Source organism: Mus musculus, chromosome 12 (assembly GCF_000001635.26).
Source record: "Mus musculus strain C57BL/6J chromosome 12, GRCm38.p6 C57BL/6J".
Taxonomy (NCBI): Eukaryota; Metazoa; Chordata; class Mammalia; order Rodentia; family Muridae; genus Mus; species Mus musculus.
In genome coordinates, this window is record NC_000078.6 from 100727571 (window position 1) to 100745830 (window position 18260).

An 18260-nucleotide genomic window follows, 5' to 3' on the forward strand; every position below is an offset into this window, starting at 1 on the left:
TTTAATATCTTTTCAAACATTGAAATATGCAAAACCCATCCTTAGCTCATGGGCCTTTAAAAAGTAGAAAGTGGTCTATATTTGGTAGTCTCCATAGTTGGCAGATTTTTGTACCAAAGTACCTGAAGGGGCTGGAGAGATGGATCAGCCGTGAAGAGCACTGATTGCTCTTCCGAAGGTCCTGAGTTCAAATCCCAGCAACCACATGGTGGCTCACAAACATCCTAAATGAGATCTGATGTCCTATTCTGTAGCAAGCTGGCCCGAGGCTTACAAGGACCCGGTACCGTACACCGGGGAAGCAGGCTGGAGCTGAAAGAGAGAAACTAGCCGGTCGAGAGAAATAATGGAGCCAAGATGATTCCCTGTTCAAGGCTCAGTGTTTATTAGCAGTCTGCGCTGTTTTGTTGCCAAGTTGTTAGCACTAGTCCGCCAGAGCAGAGCCATTAGCAGTAAGTCGCCAATTTCACAGGTAGTCAGCTACCTCAAGAACCTCTCCGGAAGACATGTTCAGCCTCTCAGCAGGTAGCAGAATCTCAGGGCAATTGTCACTTCAAAAGAAGCCAGCCAAGTCCGAAAGCAGCACTGCAGGTGGCCCCACCTCAGTGTTGACAAGGTCTGTACAGCTTCAGGCTGGGGGAGGCTACACTATTCTGAGGTATCTGAAGACAGCTACAATGTACTTACATATAATAAATAAATCAAGAAAGAAAGAAGGAAAGAAAGGAAGGAAGGAAGGAGGAAGGAAGGAAGGAAGGAAGGAAGTAAGGAAGGAAGGAAGGAAGGAAGGAAGAAAGAAAGAAGGGAGGGAGGGAGGGAGGAAGAAAGGAAGGGAGGAAGGAAGGAAGGAAGGAAGGAAGAAAGAAAGGAAAGAAAGAAAGAAAGAAAGAAAGAAAGAAAGAAAGAAAGAAGGAAGAAAGAAAGAAAGAAAGAAGGGAGGGAGGGAGGGAGGGAGGAAGAAAGGAAGGGAGGAAGGAAGGAAGAAAGAAAGGAAAGAAAGAAAGAAAGAAAGAAAGAAAGGAAGGAAGAAAGAAAGAAAGAAAGGAAGAAAGGAAGAGAGAGAGAAAAAGAGAGAGTGGAGACATCTAGGTGCCCCCATTAGATCGGTGCCCCACAGCTCCCTGGGTGAACCTGCCTGGCATGCCTGTTCTGCTACACTGTGACTTCATACTTAGCAGCGCTATGCAGAGCTGATCAACAGCTGTGTGCAATTGTTCATTTGTTCGTGCAACAACTTTCATTCCCATTATGTGCCAATTACTGTGGTAGGTGTCAAGGGCACAGTGCACACAAGACAGATGCCATCCTTGTTCCTTATTGAGATTACAGTTTAGGAATGGAAATAAATTCTAGGTGATTCTACATAAAGAAACTGCAAGCTTTTCATTTTGCTCACACTGAAAATGTATATCAACGTGCTATAATGGGATGCATCAGGAGTGCCTGTTTAGGTTAGAGTTGCTGGAAAGCCTTTGTATGGAAGTATTTTTTTTTTTTATTCAGAATCTTTAAAGATGCATAAGATTAACCAGAACTTTGAAAAAAAAAAAAACTGTCCTAATGCGCGCCAATCTCATTTCCTCTTCTTGGGCAAACAGGAAGAACTTTTTTCTTTTTTCAGTCCTTTTGTAGCTTGGTTCTTATGACAGTTGGCCAGTGGGCAGACACGGCCAGACACTTTCAAAACTAGCCAAGTCACCCCATGCGCGGTTGCAGTTTCCCACACTAGCTTTTGCCTTCTGCAGCAACCACGAAAGCTTCCCCTCCTCCCGCCCCGCTCTACACACCTCTCTCATTTTGTTGTTGAGACAGGGTCTCACTCTATAGCTGTGGCTCTCCTGGAACTCACTCTGTAAACAAGGCTGGTCGAAACTCTCACAGATCTGCCTGCCTCTGCCTCCCGAATACTGGGATCAAAGGCACGTGCCACCATGCACAACAAGCCACATTTTGAATACGGAGGCACTTCGTTTTGGAAGACTCCTGGACTGAGTTCTTTCTGGAAGCAAAACCACCTGACCTGCAATAAGTCTTTTAAGTACAAGCTACTGAGGTGGCAGGATGGTCCACGACAAAAGTGTTATGTACCCTACACTATTTCACAGGGGCATTGTTCAGGGGAAGAGAGTTTTCAGATGATGTTCCAAGACAGATAAAGAACCTGTTGCACTTGAGAGACCAAGAGAAAGCCAGTGGAGCTTTTATTACCATAACCAGGAGCTTGCTATGAGATGTATGCAAAGACATAATCACAAGGTATATGCCTGGCCTTATTAATATTTATGAGATTTATCCATGAAAGGGATTTAAAGTGGAGAATGATATAATTGGGATAGTGTTTTTAAAAAGTTATTTCACTGTATGTGTGTAGAGTGTGTGTGTGTGTGTGTGTGTGTGTGTGTGTGTGTGCATGTATGTATGTATGTGTGTGTGTAGTGTGTATATGGTGTGTGTATGTATGTGTGTAGTGTGTATGGTATGTTTATATGATGTGTGTGTCTGTCTGTCTGTCTGTCTGTCTGTGTGACACCTGAAATTGTCCTCCAACCCCCTATTGGTCATACAGTTGTTATTCACAGGCAAGCTGGTGGCCTGGCTTACTGAGGTAGTGTGCTCTATACAAGTGTGCCAGTTCCTTATCCCTGGATGTCCTCTGCCTCCAACTAGGTGGAAAATGAGGACCAACTCCTGAAATTGTACTCCGACCCCTTTATGTCCTAGTCCTTATTTTGTACCTAGTCAGAGGCAGGGTATTTTTGTCACTGTGGTGGATAGCTAGCCTTGCTGGCCCATGAGTTTCCAGGGATTTTCTTGTCTCTGCCTCCCATTTTGCCATAGGTACACTGGGAACATTAATGTGAGCCTGAGCTCTGGGACTCTGAGCTCACGCCCTCACGCTAGTGCAACAAGGGTTTTACCCACACACCAGATCTGCATAGTTTACTGACTTCTAGATAATATAAAATTGCAGAAGAGTTGCACAATTAACCAAGATTAGCAATAAGGATGTATACCACCTTTCATACCCAACACTGTGTACCACCTTTCATACCCAACACTGTGTACTACCCAACACTGTGGTGGATGACAAGAGAGGATGGAAGGGGTGCGTTAGGGACTTGGGGGAGCTGGGAGCACTTTGAAACAGCCACTGAGAGCAATAGATGCAGCGAAGCAGCTTTGATCACTGCTGACTAGCACTGGGGTCTCAGATGGAGTTAGACACCCTGATCACCACTGCGTGTCTTTCTCTAGCAATGTAATTTCCCTTGGGGTTAGAGGTCAGCAATTGGGCAACAACCTGGCCCAAATGAATGACCCCAGAGCCTAAGTGAGAAACAAAGGCTATGGAAGATGGAGTGAATGGGGCTCACCTCAGGGAAAAGGATAGATGTGGTTCAGGAGTTGGTGCTAACATAGATGCAGAGGGGATCCTCCAAACCCAACTGCATCATGGGATCCCCACTTGAAACACCTTTGAGAGAGGAGAATATAAATACTTGAATAATTAGCCCTGGACGAGGCCTGAACTTTTGGGGTTTCCTAAAGCTGCTCCCCAAGTAAATATAATGTACATCTGGGTTGCAAGGCACAGCTATGTTGTACAGTCTTTCCATTAGAGGCTGATAAATAAGAACCAGTGGAATTTTGAAAAACTAGCAGCTTTCCAGAAGTGGTATCACTATTAGATCGTATAAGGAAAGCCATCATAAAGCCAGACTTACATATGTAATTTGGGGAGGGATCTACCCCACTCTAGCCCATATAGTTCCCGAATAAGAGACACAGAAACCTGGTATTTTTATTAACAAGCTATAAGCCTAAACTGGGCAGGTTCTGAACTATTCTAACCCACATCTCAGCCACAGGCCCAGTGTTACTTGCCAACTGATTCTTACTTTGTTTGTTCTGTTCCATGTGTGTCCTCAGGGAGGTTTTTCTCTTGGCCATGTGCTCATGGTCCATCCTCATGGTTCATCCTGCCTCCTGGAGACCTCCTCCTTCCCCTACCTTCTTCCTTCTCCCGTGGTCCATACCTGAGATCTCCCTACTCAGTCTCAAGTCGCACCTTCCTCTCTCCTTTGCAGTCATAGCCTTTTCTTATCCAATCAGAGGTTAGTGCGGAGCATTCTTTACAGCACATTGGTCAGTACGATGCCCATGTCCAGACTGCAACCTAATCTTGGGATGGATCTTGGGTCAAAACTCAGCATCTGAATACACATTGCACAAGATCAACTGCAGCATAGGCTGAAAACACTGAATAAAATGGCTAATTTAACTGACTGGATCAAGGCAAGAGTGACAGTAAGAAGCCAAAGGAGGAAATTTTTGAAAAATGGAGATAATGAATACACTTTGGGCTGTATGTAGCAATTAGAAGTGAGGAAGCCATAACTGCCCTAAGAGATGGGTACGTGCAGCATGCGGGTTCTGTTCACAACACATTTGGAAAGTGAAAGTTTAGGGGAAGTGAGGTTCCTGCTAAAGCTGAGAAGAATCAAGAAGAAAGCTTGGATGTGTTCATTTTCTTTTAACATTGGCTTTTCCTCTGCTTGGGGAGTAGACATCTTTACTCAACCTCTGAGTTATGAGCAGGCATCTATGGTACCATTCCACGTAGCTTCATAGATTTCAGCTACATTCCTTTTATTAGCACAGGGGCTGAAGACTATGAGAGGCTTGACCTGCTGTGAGCCACTACAACTTGATGAATCTCCTCTCTCAAGTAATAAAAGCAAGAAGCTCCTCACTCTGGGATTTGGGCAATGCCTAGATTCATTGTGTTAGATGTAATAGCTTAACTCTGAAATGTCCCCAGAGACTCACGTTCCTAAATGCTTGCTCCCCAGTGTGTTTCTTTTACAGAGAAGCTGTGGAACCCTTAGGACAGTGGTTCTCAACCTGTGGGTCTCGACCCCTTTGGGAGTCATACATCTCTTTTACAGGGTTGCCTAAGACCATCTGAAAACACCGATATTTGCATCATGATTCATAGCAGCAGCAATATTACAGTTATGAAGTAGCAACAAAAATAATGTTATGGTTGGGGTCACCACAACATGAAGAACTGTATTAAAGGGTCACAGCATTAGGAAGGTGGGGAACCACTGCTCTGGGATGATAAACAAAGCCTTTGAAAATAAGCCCCACCCCGGTCCTTGCCCTCCTCTCTGCTTCCTGGTCCGCTGCCATGGGAACAGTCTCCAATACACACTCCTACTGCCATGAACCAAGCCATTCTGCCATGCTTTCTCTGCCATGACGGACTGAAATTATGAACTGCAGTGCATCTTTACTCCTATAAGGTGTTTCTTGTAGGCTTGGGTCACAATAATGCAAAGTAAAATATATCACACTGTCCCTTAACTCTGCCAACAACAGCCCAGGGAGTTGGACACCAACCTTGCCTTCATAGTGTTATATATACATCGTGAGACCGGGAAAAGAAGGCAAAAACTACGCTATCTGATCTTAATGCTCTTTTGAACCTGTCAGATCTTTATTGTGCAATATTGATCCAAGCAGTTTAAGGGACTAAGTACAGGATACAGAGGGCCACTCAGTGAATAGGTGTCAGATTCAGGCTGAAGGTCTCCCACTCTCAGCCGATGTTCCCACGATGCCTCTGGTCTGGAGTCAGGATGCCGGGAGGTAGGTTCACAGACCTGAAGGAATCTCAGGCAGGGGACAATAGCAAACAAACTGTTTCTCACTCTACCATCTGGCACCCTAGACAGAACCTAGAGGTGCTGAGTTCCAGACCAAATCAGGAGACTCAAGTCCGAGAGCGGCTTCCACTGTTCGGTGAGCCAGTCCTCGGCTGTAAGAAGCCACACAGAATGCAGGGAGCATCTGCAGTTATTAATGGAAGGTACAGAGGACGCTTTACACTCTTTCCTTTCCCTCTCCCTGTTCCAAACACAACAGAGAAACAAAACAAAGCAAAGCAAAAATGTAGCGGGGCGGGGGGGGGGGGGGGGGTTGGGGGGGAGGGGAAGCCATCCTACTTTTTAATGAAACAAGGGAACTCTGAGAACCTCAAACCACAAACCATAAAGTATGTCTGCTAGATACTGCAAAGTTAATAAAATGCTGAGCTCTAACATACCCTGCCTCTAGCCTTGAGTAGAAAATATGTCTCCTTGGATATCATTGTCACAGGCCTAAAGGACAACATCATTGGCCCTTGGTGTCTCAAAAGGGTGAGGGACTTATATTGGGACAGTCATCTAGCTATGTTACATAACATAATTTTTGAAAGTGGCACAATTTTGCTTAGCTGCCTTCCCATTCGATTTCATCAAGAAGATCTGACAGGGTGAAAAGAACATCAAGACCTGATAATGTAGTTTTTTACTTTTTTCAGGGTCTCATGATGTATAGTGCTATGTAGGCGAGGATGGTCTCCAACTTGTAGTAATGCTGCCAGTAGCCTTTAGTATCTCTGAAATTCACTCTAATCTCCTAACAAAGGAAAGATTTAGCTTCCAGCAAGAAATAGATCTAGCCAGAATCTTTTTTGTCTTCCTTGCATTTGTTTTAAAAGGCAGGTGTATCTCTGAGCCCAAGGCTAACGTTGTCTGCACAGTGACCTCTAGGACAGCCAGTGCCACAGAATGAGACCTTGCCTCAGAGAAAGGAAGGGAGGGAGGAAGGAAGGAAGGAAGGAAGGAAGGAAGGAAGGAAGGAAGGAAAAGGGAAGGGAGGGGAGGGGAGGGAAAGGGGAGGAAAGGGGAAGGAAGGAAGGAAGGAAGGAAGGAAGGAAGGAAGGAGAGAGGGAAGGAAGGAAGGAGAGAGGGAAGGAAGGAGAGAGGGAAGGAAGGAAGGAAGGAAGGAAGGAAGGAAGGAGAGAAGGAAGGAAGGAGAGAGGGAAGGAAGGAAGGAAGGAAGGAAGGAGAGAAGGAAGGAAGGAGAGAGGGAAGGAAGGAAGGAAGGAAGGAAGGAAGGAAGGAGAGAGGGAAGGAACATGACACAGGTTCTCCATTTATGATAGTGGTATGGCTTTAGCAGAAATTGACCTAGAAAATGTTGATTTTAATGGGAGTGACAATAGATATGGGACTGAAATTGAGACCTGACACCCTCCATGACTCCACCCACAGGAGAACAGTACCATTTCTGTAAAACACCAGCAGGATAAGGACAGTCTGTCATGAGCACACTGTCAAAACCACAAGCAGACATGGTCATATCTTCCCACATGTCAGAGTTTATGGATTAACAGTAAATTCACAGACTGTGCAATTTACCAAGTAATCATGATTTCTTGCCCTTGATAGCATGGCCTTTGGGAATCACAGGCTTTTTTTTTATTTTTCAGATTTAGTTTTTTCCGTTTAATTACATACATGAATATGCACGCACACAGAAATGAAAGTACCCAAGGAGGCCGGAGGAGGCCTTGGATGCCCTGGAGCTGAAGTGACAGGGGGCTGGGAGCTGCTGGATGTGGTACTGAGAACTTAACTCAGGTCCCCTGTGAGAGCAGAATGCTCTGAGCTGTTGAGCCACCTCCCCAGTCAGTCACAGACACTTTTAGGCCAATCTCAATTGTTAATACTAACTCTCAGATCACACATTACAGTTCTCAGAGTAATGCACATGTGTGCACACACACGTAAACACAGAATGTCTAGAAAAATGTCAGAGTGGCCTTTCTGGAGCCAGAGCCAGAACACTGAGACAGATGCTGAAAGCATCATTGCAGGTGGTTAGATGACCTAATTAGAGCTAATTAGCAGTTGGAGAGCTACTGAGAGCAGCTAAAGTCCCATCTCCAGGCGTAGGAATTAATTGTAGAAGGGGAGACACAGGACTGGGCTGAAACAGATGGATGGACGGACAGCAGTCGGTGTGACTCACCTCAGGCAGTGGGAAGGTGCTGAGCAGAAGCCCTGGAAACAGTTTTCTGTCTATTGGTCCCTTAATGCACACCCCCCCCCCCGTGGTCAGGTGACAGCAATGGGGCCATTTACCACTGCAGTGTTGGCTGTTTCTCATTTGATAGGTTCCAGGTGATGATTTTTTTTTCTCTGCAGCCTTCGTTGATCTGGTGTGTTCCATAAGTTCACAGGCCTAGTTTTTCTGATATGTTCCCAATTTACTTCAAAAAAAAAAAAAAAATAGATGGACTGTTTTTTACTTGTGTGAATAACTATCATTCTGTTCCTTGTGACTCATGCTGGACAGGTGGTGGTGCCTGCGTATACAGACAAGATGCCAGGTCACTCTGCCTCTGTGCTTATATTCAGAATGGAGTCAGTTGCTGCTTATAAAAAAATAGAGCCACCAGAAAGTCCTTCATGGTGGCACAGACCTTTAATCTCAGGGACCTTGGAAAGCAGAGACAGAAGAGCTCTGAGAGTTTGGGGCTATCCTGGTCTACATAGAGAGCTCTGGGTCATCCAGGGATCATATTACAATCAAAGCAATAAAGAAAAACAGAGTCACCCAGGGCGAGGCATAAGAAGAAAGTCACTGTTTCACACAAATTGGAGTAACTTAAAGTAGGACACAGTTCATCTCCACAGGCAAAAATCAAGGAGCCACCAGGCTGTAATTACCTATCTCTGCGGTCTGTGGCCTCTAAGCCAAGCATCTCCTGGAAATGGAAGGGTGGGGAGGCAATAGATGAGCCAGAACTAAAGGGCGCAGGGTTTCGTTAGGGGCCTCAGCAGCCTTCCACATAGCAACATCTGAGAAAATCTCAAAGACATGACTTATAAAGAGGAGCATTTCTGAATCACACCAAAGTGAAGCTGTCAACTGGCTCCAAACCCTTCTTCCTCCTTTGGCAGTGCTACTTAACAAATAACTTTTTTGTTGCAAGGGAGAAAAATTACAAAGCTTCCTTTCTCTGAAATTAGGAAAAATAAAAACAACTGAAACAGGAGTTTCAGGGGCTAGAAACAAGGGACTCTAGAACAAAAGAAGGGAGAAAACTGAGCTACAAAACTCAAGAGGAGGGGGAGGAAGCCGTTTCAGTTCTACCAAAACCAGGATGCACACAGTGAAAACACAGTAGAGCACTATGGGAAAATAAAAAAATAATAATAATAAAAATAAAAATAAAAAACCTGATAGCTAAGGAAAATGGAGTTCTAACGTGCATACTTGGCATTTTCCAGGCACCGAGAGAACGTGGAACAAGAGAAGAAGAAACCCAATTGAAGTGAAGACTTAAGTCAGCAGGTAAAAAGCACACACTGTGTGTCAAGGTAAAATATTTTCAGAGTAATCAGTAATAAATTATACAAGATAAAAGCAGTCAAGAGTAGGGGCTGGGGGTGGGGCTCAGTTGGTCCCCAACAACAACAATAATGATGATGACCAGTTAGCACTTAATGTTGTAGCAAGCTCTACAAAATTTAGTAAGATAAAGATACGATCAGTTACTCACATTCTGTCAAGTTGCCCCTTGGTCACCAACTGTCATTCATGAGAATGAGTAAATTCATTCTTTATGCTCTTTATGAGGAAATTTAGTCAACCAAGAAATGAACTAAAACAAAGACAGACTCATGAGGAGATCTTAAGATTCCAAGAAAATACTAAGACTAAGTTTTGATTTTACATAGGCATTAGGACTAAGGAGCTATGGAGTCTGTGATTAAATAAAAAATGAAAATTAAACACACTTACAGTGTAAGAATATGCCAAACAAAAATGTAGAAATTAGGAGAAAGGTCTATGAAAGTTCTCTTAAATATGTACTCATTCTTGATGGCAGAGAAATAATTCACCCCCAAAATAAAATGTACCAGGCTTGGTGGTGCACACCTTTAATCCCAGCATTCAGGAGGCAGAGGCAGGTAGTTTTCGTACGAGTTCAAGGTCAGCCTGGACTACATGGAGAGTTCCCATGTAGTCCAGCCAATGTGAATAGTGTGTACCTGCCTTTAAAAAGAAAGAGGGTGTGGGGAACGAGAGAGGAGGAGAGAGGGAAGGAGGGAAGGAGGGAAGGAGGAAAGGAGGGGGGAATGGAGGGAGGGAGGGATAGAAAAAGAAATTCATACACCACAGTTTGTTGTTGTTGTTTTACTTATTCCTTCTTGAAGAAAGCATGATTACAATGTCTGGATGATATTTGTAGTGATTTTCTTATCTTTAAAGTTCATGGTTTAGGATTTTTTTTCTTTTTCTTTTTTCTTTTCTTTTTTTTTTTTTTTTTTTTTTGTGGCAGGGGAGAGGTTGCTGACTTAGTGAGTGTAGTGCTTGCCAAGCAAGAGTGCCAAATAAGTTCCCAGAATTGATAGGGACACTGGACACATTAGTGCAAGTGTGCCACCCCAGGGTTCCTACAGCAAGATGGGAGACAGAGACAGGTGAATTCTTAGATATTCATGGGCCAGATAGCCTGGTGTACACAGCCATGAGCAACAACAACAACAACACCTCAAAAAGAAAGAAAGAAAGAAAGAAAGAAAGAAAGAAAGAAAGAAAGAAAGAAAGAAAGAAAGAAAGAAAGAAAGGAAGGAAGGAAGAAAGAAAGAAAAAAGGAAAAGAAGAGAAAAGAAAAGAGAAAAAGAAGAAGAAAAAGAAAAAAGAAAAAAACAGATCCTGTCTCAAACTAGGAAAAAGGTGAGGACTGGCACCCCCGGCTGACCCCTGACCTCAATTTATGCTCTGTGGTAAGTGTGCACCCTAATTCATACGTACACAGACAAAGAAAAATAGTGACTTTGTGTGCCATAAAGTTGTTTAGCTGAAGCTCAGAAATTCCTTCTAATTTTGTTCAGCTTCTTTTTTTTCCTGTACAATTAAACTAAATTTTATTTAAAATTAATTTGCAAGTAAAACCCCACCATTGTCAATTGCTCTTTCTGCTTCATTTCTGCACAGGGACCCATTCAGACAATGTATTCTAAATACTGTTGGCCTGCTTCCAGGAAGTGAAACTTAGTGCGCCAAAGAATAAAACTAAACAACAACAAAAAAAGCAAAAAACAAAACAGAAACACAAGAAACACTTTGTAACATTCATATACTTATTATCTTTCTTACTCTTTAACCAAAGGCTCTCTCTCCCTCTCTCGATTTCCCCCTCCTCCCTCTTTCTCTGAGAATCTCCCCATATCTCAGGCTTCTTTCCAACTCACTTTGGCATAATGATCCAGTTTATACCAGTACTCAGGATCAAAGCCAGGGCTTCACAAATTCAAGGCAAGCTTTCTGCGAACTGAGCCAAATCCCCTGAGAAGTATGTCTTGATTCTTCATTTTCTAAGATGAAAGCAACACCATCCTTACACTTCCTTTCAGAGTCTCTCTCCTGCCTATCACCCAGTGTCTCGCTGTGTATTAAAGGGCTGATTCTATTCTTAAGCGTAATTAACTAGTCCACATACTTATCCTTAACAAACGAGAATCCCTTAACCAGCATCCACGTTGCAGTGAATCTACAGATTGTTCTCTGTAAAGACAAAATGTCTGCGGGGGTTGCAGTTCATTTCAGCAAATGTTTTCCCCTTGGGTTTTCTATTTCCAGTTCTTTTACCTTTTTGCCATTTCTATATGGTAGCTCATTTGATTGCTGGTTCTTCAGCCAGTCAATTTTCTTTGTGTTTAAAAAACTCTGTGCCCCGCCCCCACTCCTATGCTGCATCCCTGACACTGTGGCGTCCACGTCCACGGGGCAATTCCAGGTCTGCCAGGATCATCTCTGCCTACTTCTTAGGTTAAACTTTTGTTTTTACCCCAAAGAGTTTTCAAGCAACTTCCTAAGAACCAGTGTGTCACAGGTCAATTTCCAAGCCATGTTTGTCCCACAAGATCTTTATCCTGTGTTCACCCTTGGCTGATATTTTGACTAACTATGGTAGTCTAGATCAAAGGTCATTTTTCCTTGGAATGCTACAGGCATCACACTGTTGCCTCTAGAGTCTGGTGTTGTCAGAGAGAAGTCTGATGTCTGTTTTGTTTTCATTCCTTTATAGCCAACCTTTTCTTCATATTTTAAATTTTCAATTGTTTTCTTTATCTTTGATGTTCTAAAAAAATCAGATTATTATGTGACAAATTAGAGATCCTTCTCCCCCAGCGCTGTGCCTTTTTAGTACAGATATGTGGACAAGAATGCTGGGAGAGCTTCCTCCTCCTCTTCCTCTTCTTCTTCTTCCTCCTCCTCTCTCCTCCTCCTCCTCCATTTTCTTCCTCCTCTTTCTCCTTTCTCCTCATCATCCCATTCCTTCTCCTTCCCCAGTTTGTTTTTCTATAAAATTAAACCTAATTTTTATCTGATACTAATTTTCACAGGTATTAGTCAGATGATATATTCCAAATACTGATGACTAATTTTCAGGGAGTGAAATTTGGTTCACTGACAAAACAAACAAACAAACAGACAAACGCCACCCTGTGACATTTCTATAACTTGCATCTTCATTTACTGTTCCATCACCTAAGGTCAGTCTCTGTCTCTCTGACCACCTTCTCCTCCTTCCCTCCTTTTCCTCTTCCTCTTCTTCCTCTTTTTTCCCCCTTCTTCATTTCTTCCTCTCCCTTGGTTATTTTGTTGTTATTCTTGGCATGTTACTTTGGGTTTGGTGTTTGGCTTTTTTCAGATAAGATCTTGCTGTGAAGCCCAGGCCTGGAACTTGGAACCCTCCTGCCTCATCATCTCCAATGCTGGGATTACAAGTGTGAGCCACCACAACCCATTCTGCCTTGATGTCATATGACTTTTCTTCCTGACTCTACTAACAGTGACTGTTGGACCTCCTTATATTTTTTTCCCCCTAATTTTGTTTGTTAAGGGAATCGCTTTTAGTTCTCACTTCTGGGCGAGCAGCACAGTGTAACCCTCCCATGTTCCAGTGGTTCTTTTATAATTTAATGGTCATGTCTTTTAACAATATAACAATACAAGCTCTTCTGTGCTCCCTCTGTCATCTGTCCTACTTCTTCTTTTGTGGAAACATCTTCATCATGAGTCATTCTGAAAACAGTAATGGTTCAATTTGCTTGGGTTTGGGGTTTCTTCCTAAGTAACCGAGTCCCGTAGACTAGCTAATTGGACGTATTTTTCTCTCTTAATTGTAGCTTTTCTATTTCATTATGGAGTGTTGTTCTGATTATGCCCTGATATTCTTATTGTTCATTTGTGTTTGAGAATGAACCACACACTCTTTTTTTTTTTAAAGCTGACTATGGTAGGGCTTGTTTCTTTTCTTTTATTGAAAATAGATCTTTTTTAACTCAATATATTTTTATTATGGTTTCCCATCCTCCTACCCCTCCCAGTTCCTCCCCATCTCCCCTCTTATCTGTATCCACACCCTTTCTGTCTCTTCTTAGGGGGAAAAAAGGCATATAAGGAACAATAATGAAATAAAATAAGATAAATCAAAAACAAACAAGTCAGAATATGACAAAACAAACAAGAAAAGGAAACAGAAAAAAAAAAAAACCACAAGAAATGCATGTAGGGTCACACGGCCCCCAGTAGAGGAGCTAGAGAAAGTACCCAAGGAGCTAAAGGGAACTGCAACCCTATAGGTGGAACAACAATATGAACTAACCAGTACCCCGGAGCTCTTGTCTCTAGCTGCACATGTATCAAAAGATGGCCTAGTCGGCCATCACTGCAAAGAGAGGCCCATTGGACTTGCAAACTTTATATGCCCCAGTACAGGGGAACGCCAGGGCCAAAAAGGGGGAGTGGGTGGGTAGGAGATTGTGGGGGTGGGTATGGGGGACTTTTGGGATAGCATTGGAAATGTAAACGAGGAAAATACCTAATTAAAAAAAAAACTTCAAAAAAATATGAAAGGCAAAGGTATATAAGAAAAAAAGCAAAGAAAAGAAATGCATGCAGATGCAGACATACACATTCACACACTCGGAGGGACTCTCATAAAAGCCTCAAACCAGAAGCCATAAGATATACATGAAGGACCTTCAAGATGGGGGACAGTGTCCTGACTTAACAATATGAGACAAAGAACCTCCAAAGATGCCATTGGGTTCATTTTCTGTTAGCCATCTACTGCTGGGCATGGAGCCTACCCTTGAGAGTAGTTTGTTTAGGGCTGGAAAGATGACTCAGTGGTTAAGAGCAGCGACTGCTCTTTCAGAGGTCCTGAGTTCAATTCCCAGCAACCACGTGGTGGCTCATAACCATCTGTAATGGGCATCCGATGCCATCTTCTGGTGTGTCTGAAGACGGTGACAGTGTACCCATATATATGAAATAAAATATGGCCAGAGCAAGCGGGGTCAGAGCGAGCAGGGCCAGAAAAAAAAAAAAAAGTCTTAGAAAAAAAAAAAAAGAGTGGTTTGTTTAACCAATGAGACTGCTATAGAGAAAACTACTTTTTCATTTACAAGTGACTACTAGTGGAGATACCCTCTGGGTTAGGGATGGGAGCATGTGTTCGTGTCTCCTTTCTGCTCTAGGACCGCAGAGACATGTGTGCTTCCATAATCTCTGCGAGTTTACATTTGTGCCAGCCCTGTTGTGGATTAAAGACATTGATTCCTTGGTGTCCTCCATCCCCTCTGGTTCTTGCCCTCTTCCACTTCCTCTTCTCTAGAGTTCTGTACGGCGTTGATCAGAGGGATTTGATGGAGATATCCCTTTAAGGGCTGAGTATGCCAAGGTCTCTCACACTTTGCATATCTTTGGGCTGTGTGTCTCAGTACTTTTTCCCATTTGCTGCAGAAGGAAGTTTCTCTGCGGATGGCTAAGCAAGGCACACGACTTTAAGTATAATAGACTATAGCAGAATAGTCATTAGGCATCATTTTATTGCTACATTGCTTTAGCAGAACAATAGTATTTGGTTTTCCCTTAGTCCCCTGGCTATCTAGTCTTGGGTTCTTGGCCACCACGGTGTTGTGCATAGGTTCTATCCCATGGACTGAGCCTTAACTCAAATCAGGTATTGCTTGGTTACTCCTATAAGCTTTGTGCCACTATTACACCAGCATATCTTGTAGGCAAGTTGCTCTTGTCGCTGGGAGGGTTTGTATCTGGGTTAGTGAGTGCAAAGTACCTTTCAGTTCTGGTAGGTAGGGCTTCTAACTGGAATGCTCTGAGGGCTAGGAAGTACTGAATATGCTGATTTCCTCCCTCTGGAGATAGTAACAGAAATTAACACTGAAATCTGATAGCATCTCTAACTCAGCTAGAAGAGCAGGAAGCCTCTCTGCTTTTCAGCTTTTGAGTCACTTTGCTCAAAGAACAACCTCCACCCCCACCCAAGCACCCTCGGTTTTTGAGATGGCAGAGCCATTAGTACATTTCCCATGTTCCACACAGTCATGGTAGAAAGTGGGGAAGTAAGTCAAGATCAGAGCCCCTGAGCGGTGGTCATATGCCCGTGGATGCTCTGCTCCGTTTCAGGACTGTCTGTGACAGGGGACTGTCACTTGCAAGATGGAACTAGGGGAGACCAAGAGAAGAACTCAGGCCCTCTCATCGCTATCTGAGAGCTGCATCTCAGTCATTAGCTACAGCCTGCCTGGAAACTGGGAAACAGACCAGAAATCATTTTATATCATCAAGCCCAAGCTTCTGCAGTCATAAAACTGGGACAATAGAAATAACTGTTTGTACTTCGGAGGACTGTTCCGAGAATCCAGTGAGATAATGTGCAAGGTGGCAGGGATTGTTGTTGTGAATAAACCATTGCCTCTGTTGGGGAAATTAAGAATGCATTTGGATTGCACAAGGTTGGAGGAGGAAAACAAAAACTGACAAACACCCCAAGGTTATTCCATGATGAAATTTCCAGTCATTTCAGGATCCATGTCATTTCATCTGATGCAATGGGCTATAGTTTATTTTATATAATCAAGCCCATTTCCATAACACGATGCTTAAAATAACAAGATACATCAGAAAAGGTAGAGACTCATCACCAGAAGTCCTTGGAGTGTCCTGATTCCTGTATCTAAATAATGTGGTGTGAGGAGCTGCTCCAAACACACAAGTTCTTGGTTTTCTGGGACTTTGTGTGTGTGCTGGTCTGCTTCAGAGACTCTCCTTTACATTCCATGATCTTTCAGGAAACTGACAGCACTATAGTGTCAAGGGTGCACAGAGTTCCATTTCAACTTGGTGATTGAGAGCAGGCCCTTACAAAATTCCTTTAGTTGAGAGAGTCTGACCTACTCTTACATTGATGGCGCCTTTTTGTCATTCTGCCTCATTGATGACTATACGCATTCCCATCAAACGGCAGAGATTCACATACAAATGTTCACAGAAGCAATTTGTTATATAACAACAAACAATTTGAAAACGATGTATTCAGAAAACAGAGGAATGACTAAATAACACGTTTTTACCATGAAGGCTTTTGCAGCCTTTAGAAATGTTCACCACACAGAAGCATGACTTTAAATAATGCCCCTAGCTGTGTCACTATGGTGAGCCTCTGGGAACCATGGGCAGGTGAGGCCTGCAACTGTGAGAGGTGGGGCTCTTCACATCAGGAGGACATAACTGCCCACCTACGAGGTGACATATAGGCATACTTGCACCAGGAACATCTTCAGCGGTGTGCATTTCCTGAAAGGGATGCATATAAGATATGACCCAGTCAGCAGTGTCGTTGTACAGGAAGCAGTCAGGAGATCCAGGAGAGACACATATGTATCACACAGTAGAAGCTCTGTGTTCACCCCAAATCCAGTGGACAGGGACTAAGTTGGAGAAGACTGTGTTCAAAGGGTTTGGGAGTCCAGACGAACAATCCAGAAGCAGCAGAATTTCAGCAAAACATAAAGAGTTCTCCCTGATTAGAAAAACAAAGTCATGGTCACTAAAGCTATAGGGCAGTTCTAACAATTGTCTCCTGATTGAGCCTTGGAGGGCTCGGGTGGCTCAGGTCCCAATGATCACCGTGGGTTATGTAGAGGCAGGACTGCCATAAGAAAGATTATGTTGTGGATACTCTCTTTTTTTTTTTTCTTGTTTTCAGGTTTATTGAAAATATGGCATAACAGATTAAACAGCTCCACGTGATGTTTTGAAATTCATGCCAACTGTAGGCTGAGTGACCTGAAGGTTAGAGAGACTGCCAAAGTCCAGGAGCTTCAGCATCTCCTTGGTGTCGGGATCCACCTCAATGATCTCCTGATCTAGGGCTGAGACCTCAGGAACGTAATTATCTCTCCTCTCTCTCTCTTCTTTCTGCAACTTGATAGAGATGCCTCTCACAGGACCTCTCTGAATCCGCTTCATCAGATGCGTGACATAGCCGGCTATCTTGTTCCGAAGCTTCTTGCTGGGGATAATGGCGATCTCCTCGCACACGCGCTTGTTGGTGTGGAAGTCATTACCCAGACGCGTTTAGTACTTCTCGATGATGACCCGGGCAGCCTTCTTCACGGTCTTGGTGCGAACTCGGCCCATGTTGGCGGGTCTCGGTAAAAGAGGAAACAGGAAACACAAGAGAGGCCTATCGTGGATACTCTCTTAAATGTCAGACCGTAGGTAATACTGCTCCAGTGCCCTTCTCTCTGTGAACCATGGATGGGACAGGCAGCCACTCTGATCCATCCAAAATCACCAACCACACCACTCTGGGGTCATTGGCAGGATCTGGACATCATCAGTAATGACATCGGATGGAGTTACAGCAGCCCCAGTAGAGTCTATGGTCCTTGGTTGAACTATGGTATCACCCAGCAGGTATAGGTTTGAACAGATATGTAGGTGGAGTGGCTAGAAGTCACTGAGAGAGGTGTTAATAGGGGCTAAGGGTCCTGTATGAGAAACTAGTGACTGACTGCAGTTTTGAACACACAAAATGGAGGCTTTAAAAGCAGGTTATGCATGAATGGGGGAAACTGAGGTAAGGAGAAGATTTAAAAAAATAATAATAATAATAATTCCCCCAAAGATGTAGAACCAAAATTCTGACCAGATCTTGACTTCTGCTTAATTGAATGCACCATGAAGCATTTTGGAAGTGTCCAAGGACTATCAGTAATCCCCCAGGTAGAAAATAAGAACACACTAGGGACGACAGCAAGAGCCAAGTGAGGGAGATATTTTGGACTGCGTTATGCAGGAATTGGCACTAATTTTGGCAATAGTGGCTTGATTTGGAAGTCAACAAACTACAGCCTGTGGGTCAGTTCTGCTCACTGTTTGTGACCGACAAGGTAAGATGATCTTAAAGGTAAACTGTCAATCAATCCAATGATATAGTTGCTTCCTTAAACCTCATGGGAATAAAGAATTACTCCAAGCTGGGCTGATGGTGCATGCCTTTAATCCCAACACTAGAGAGGCAGAGGCAGACA

The 18260-nt window shown here is 43.5% G+C and overlaps 1 pseudogene; it reads right to left on the reverse strand.

Annotated features, from left to right (window-relative positions):
* Nucleotides 1-16907: 16907 nt before the first annotated feature.
* On the reverse strand, nt 16908-17379 carry Gm2614 (annotated as a pseudogene).
* Between the last annotated feature and the right edge of the window lie 881 nt (nt 17380-18260).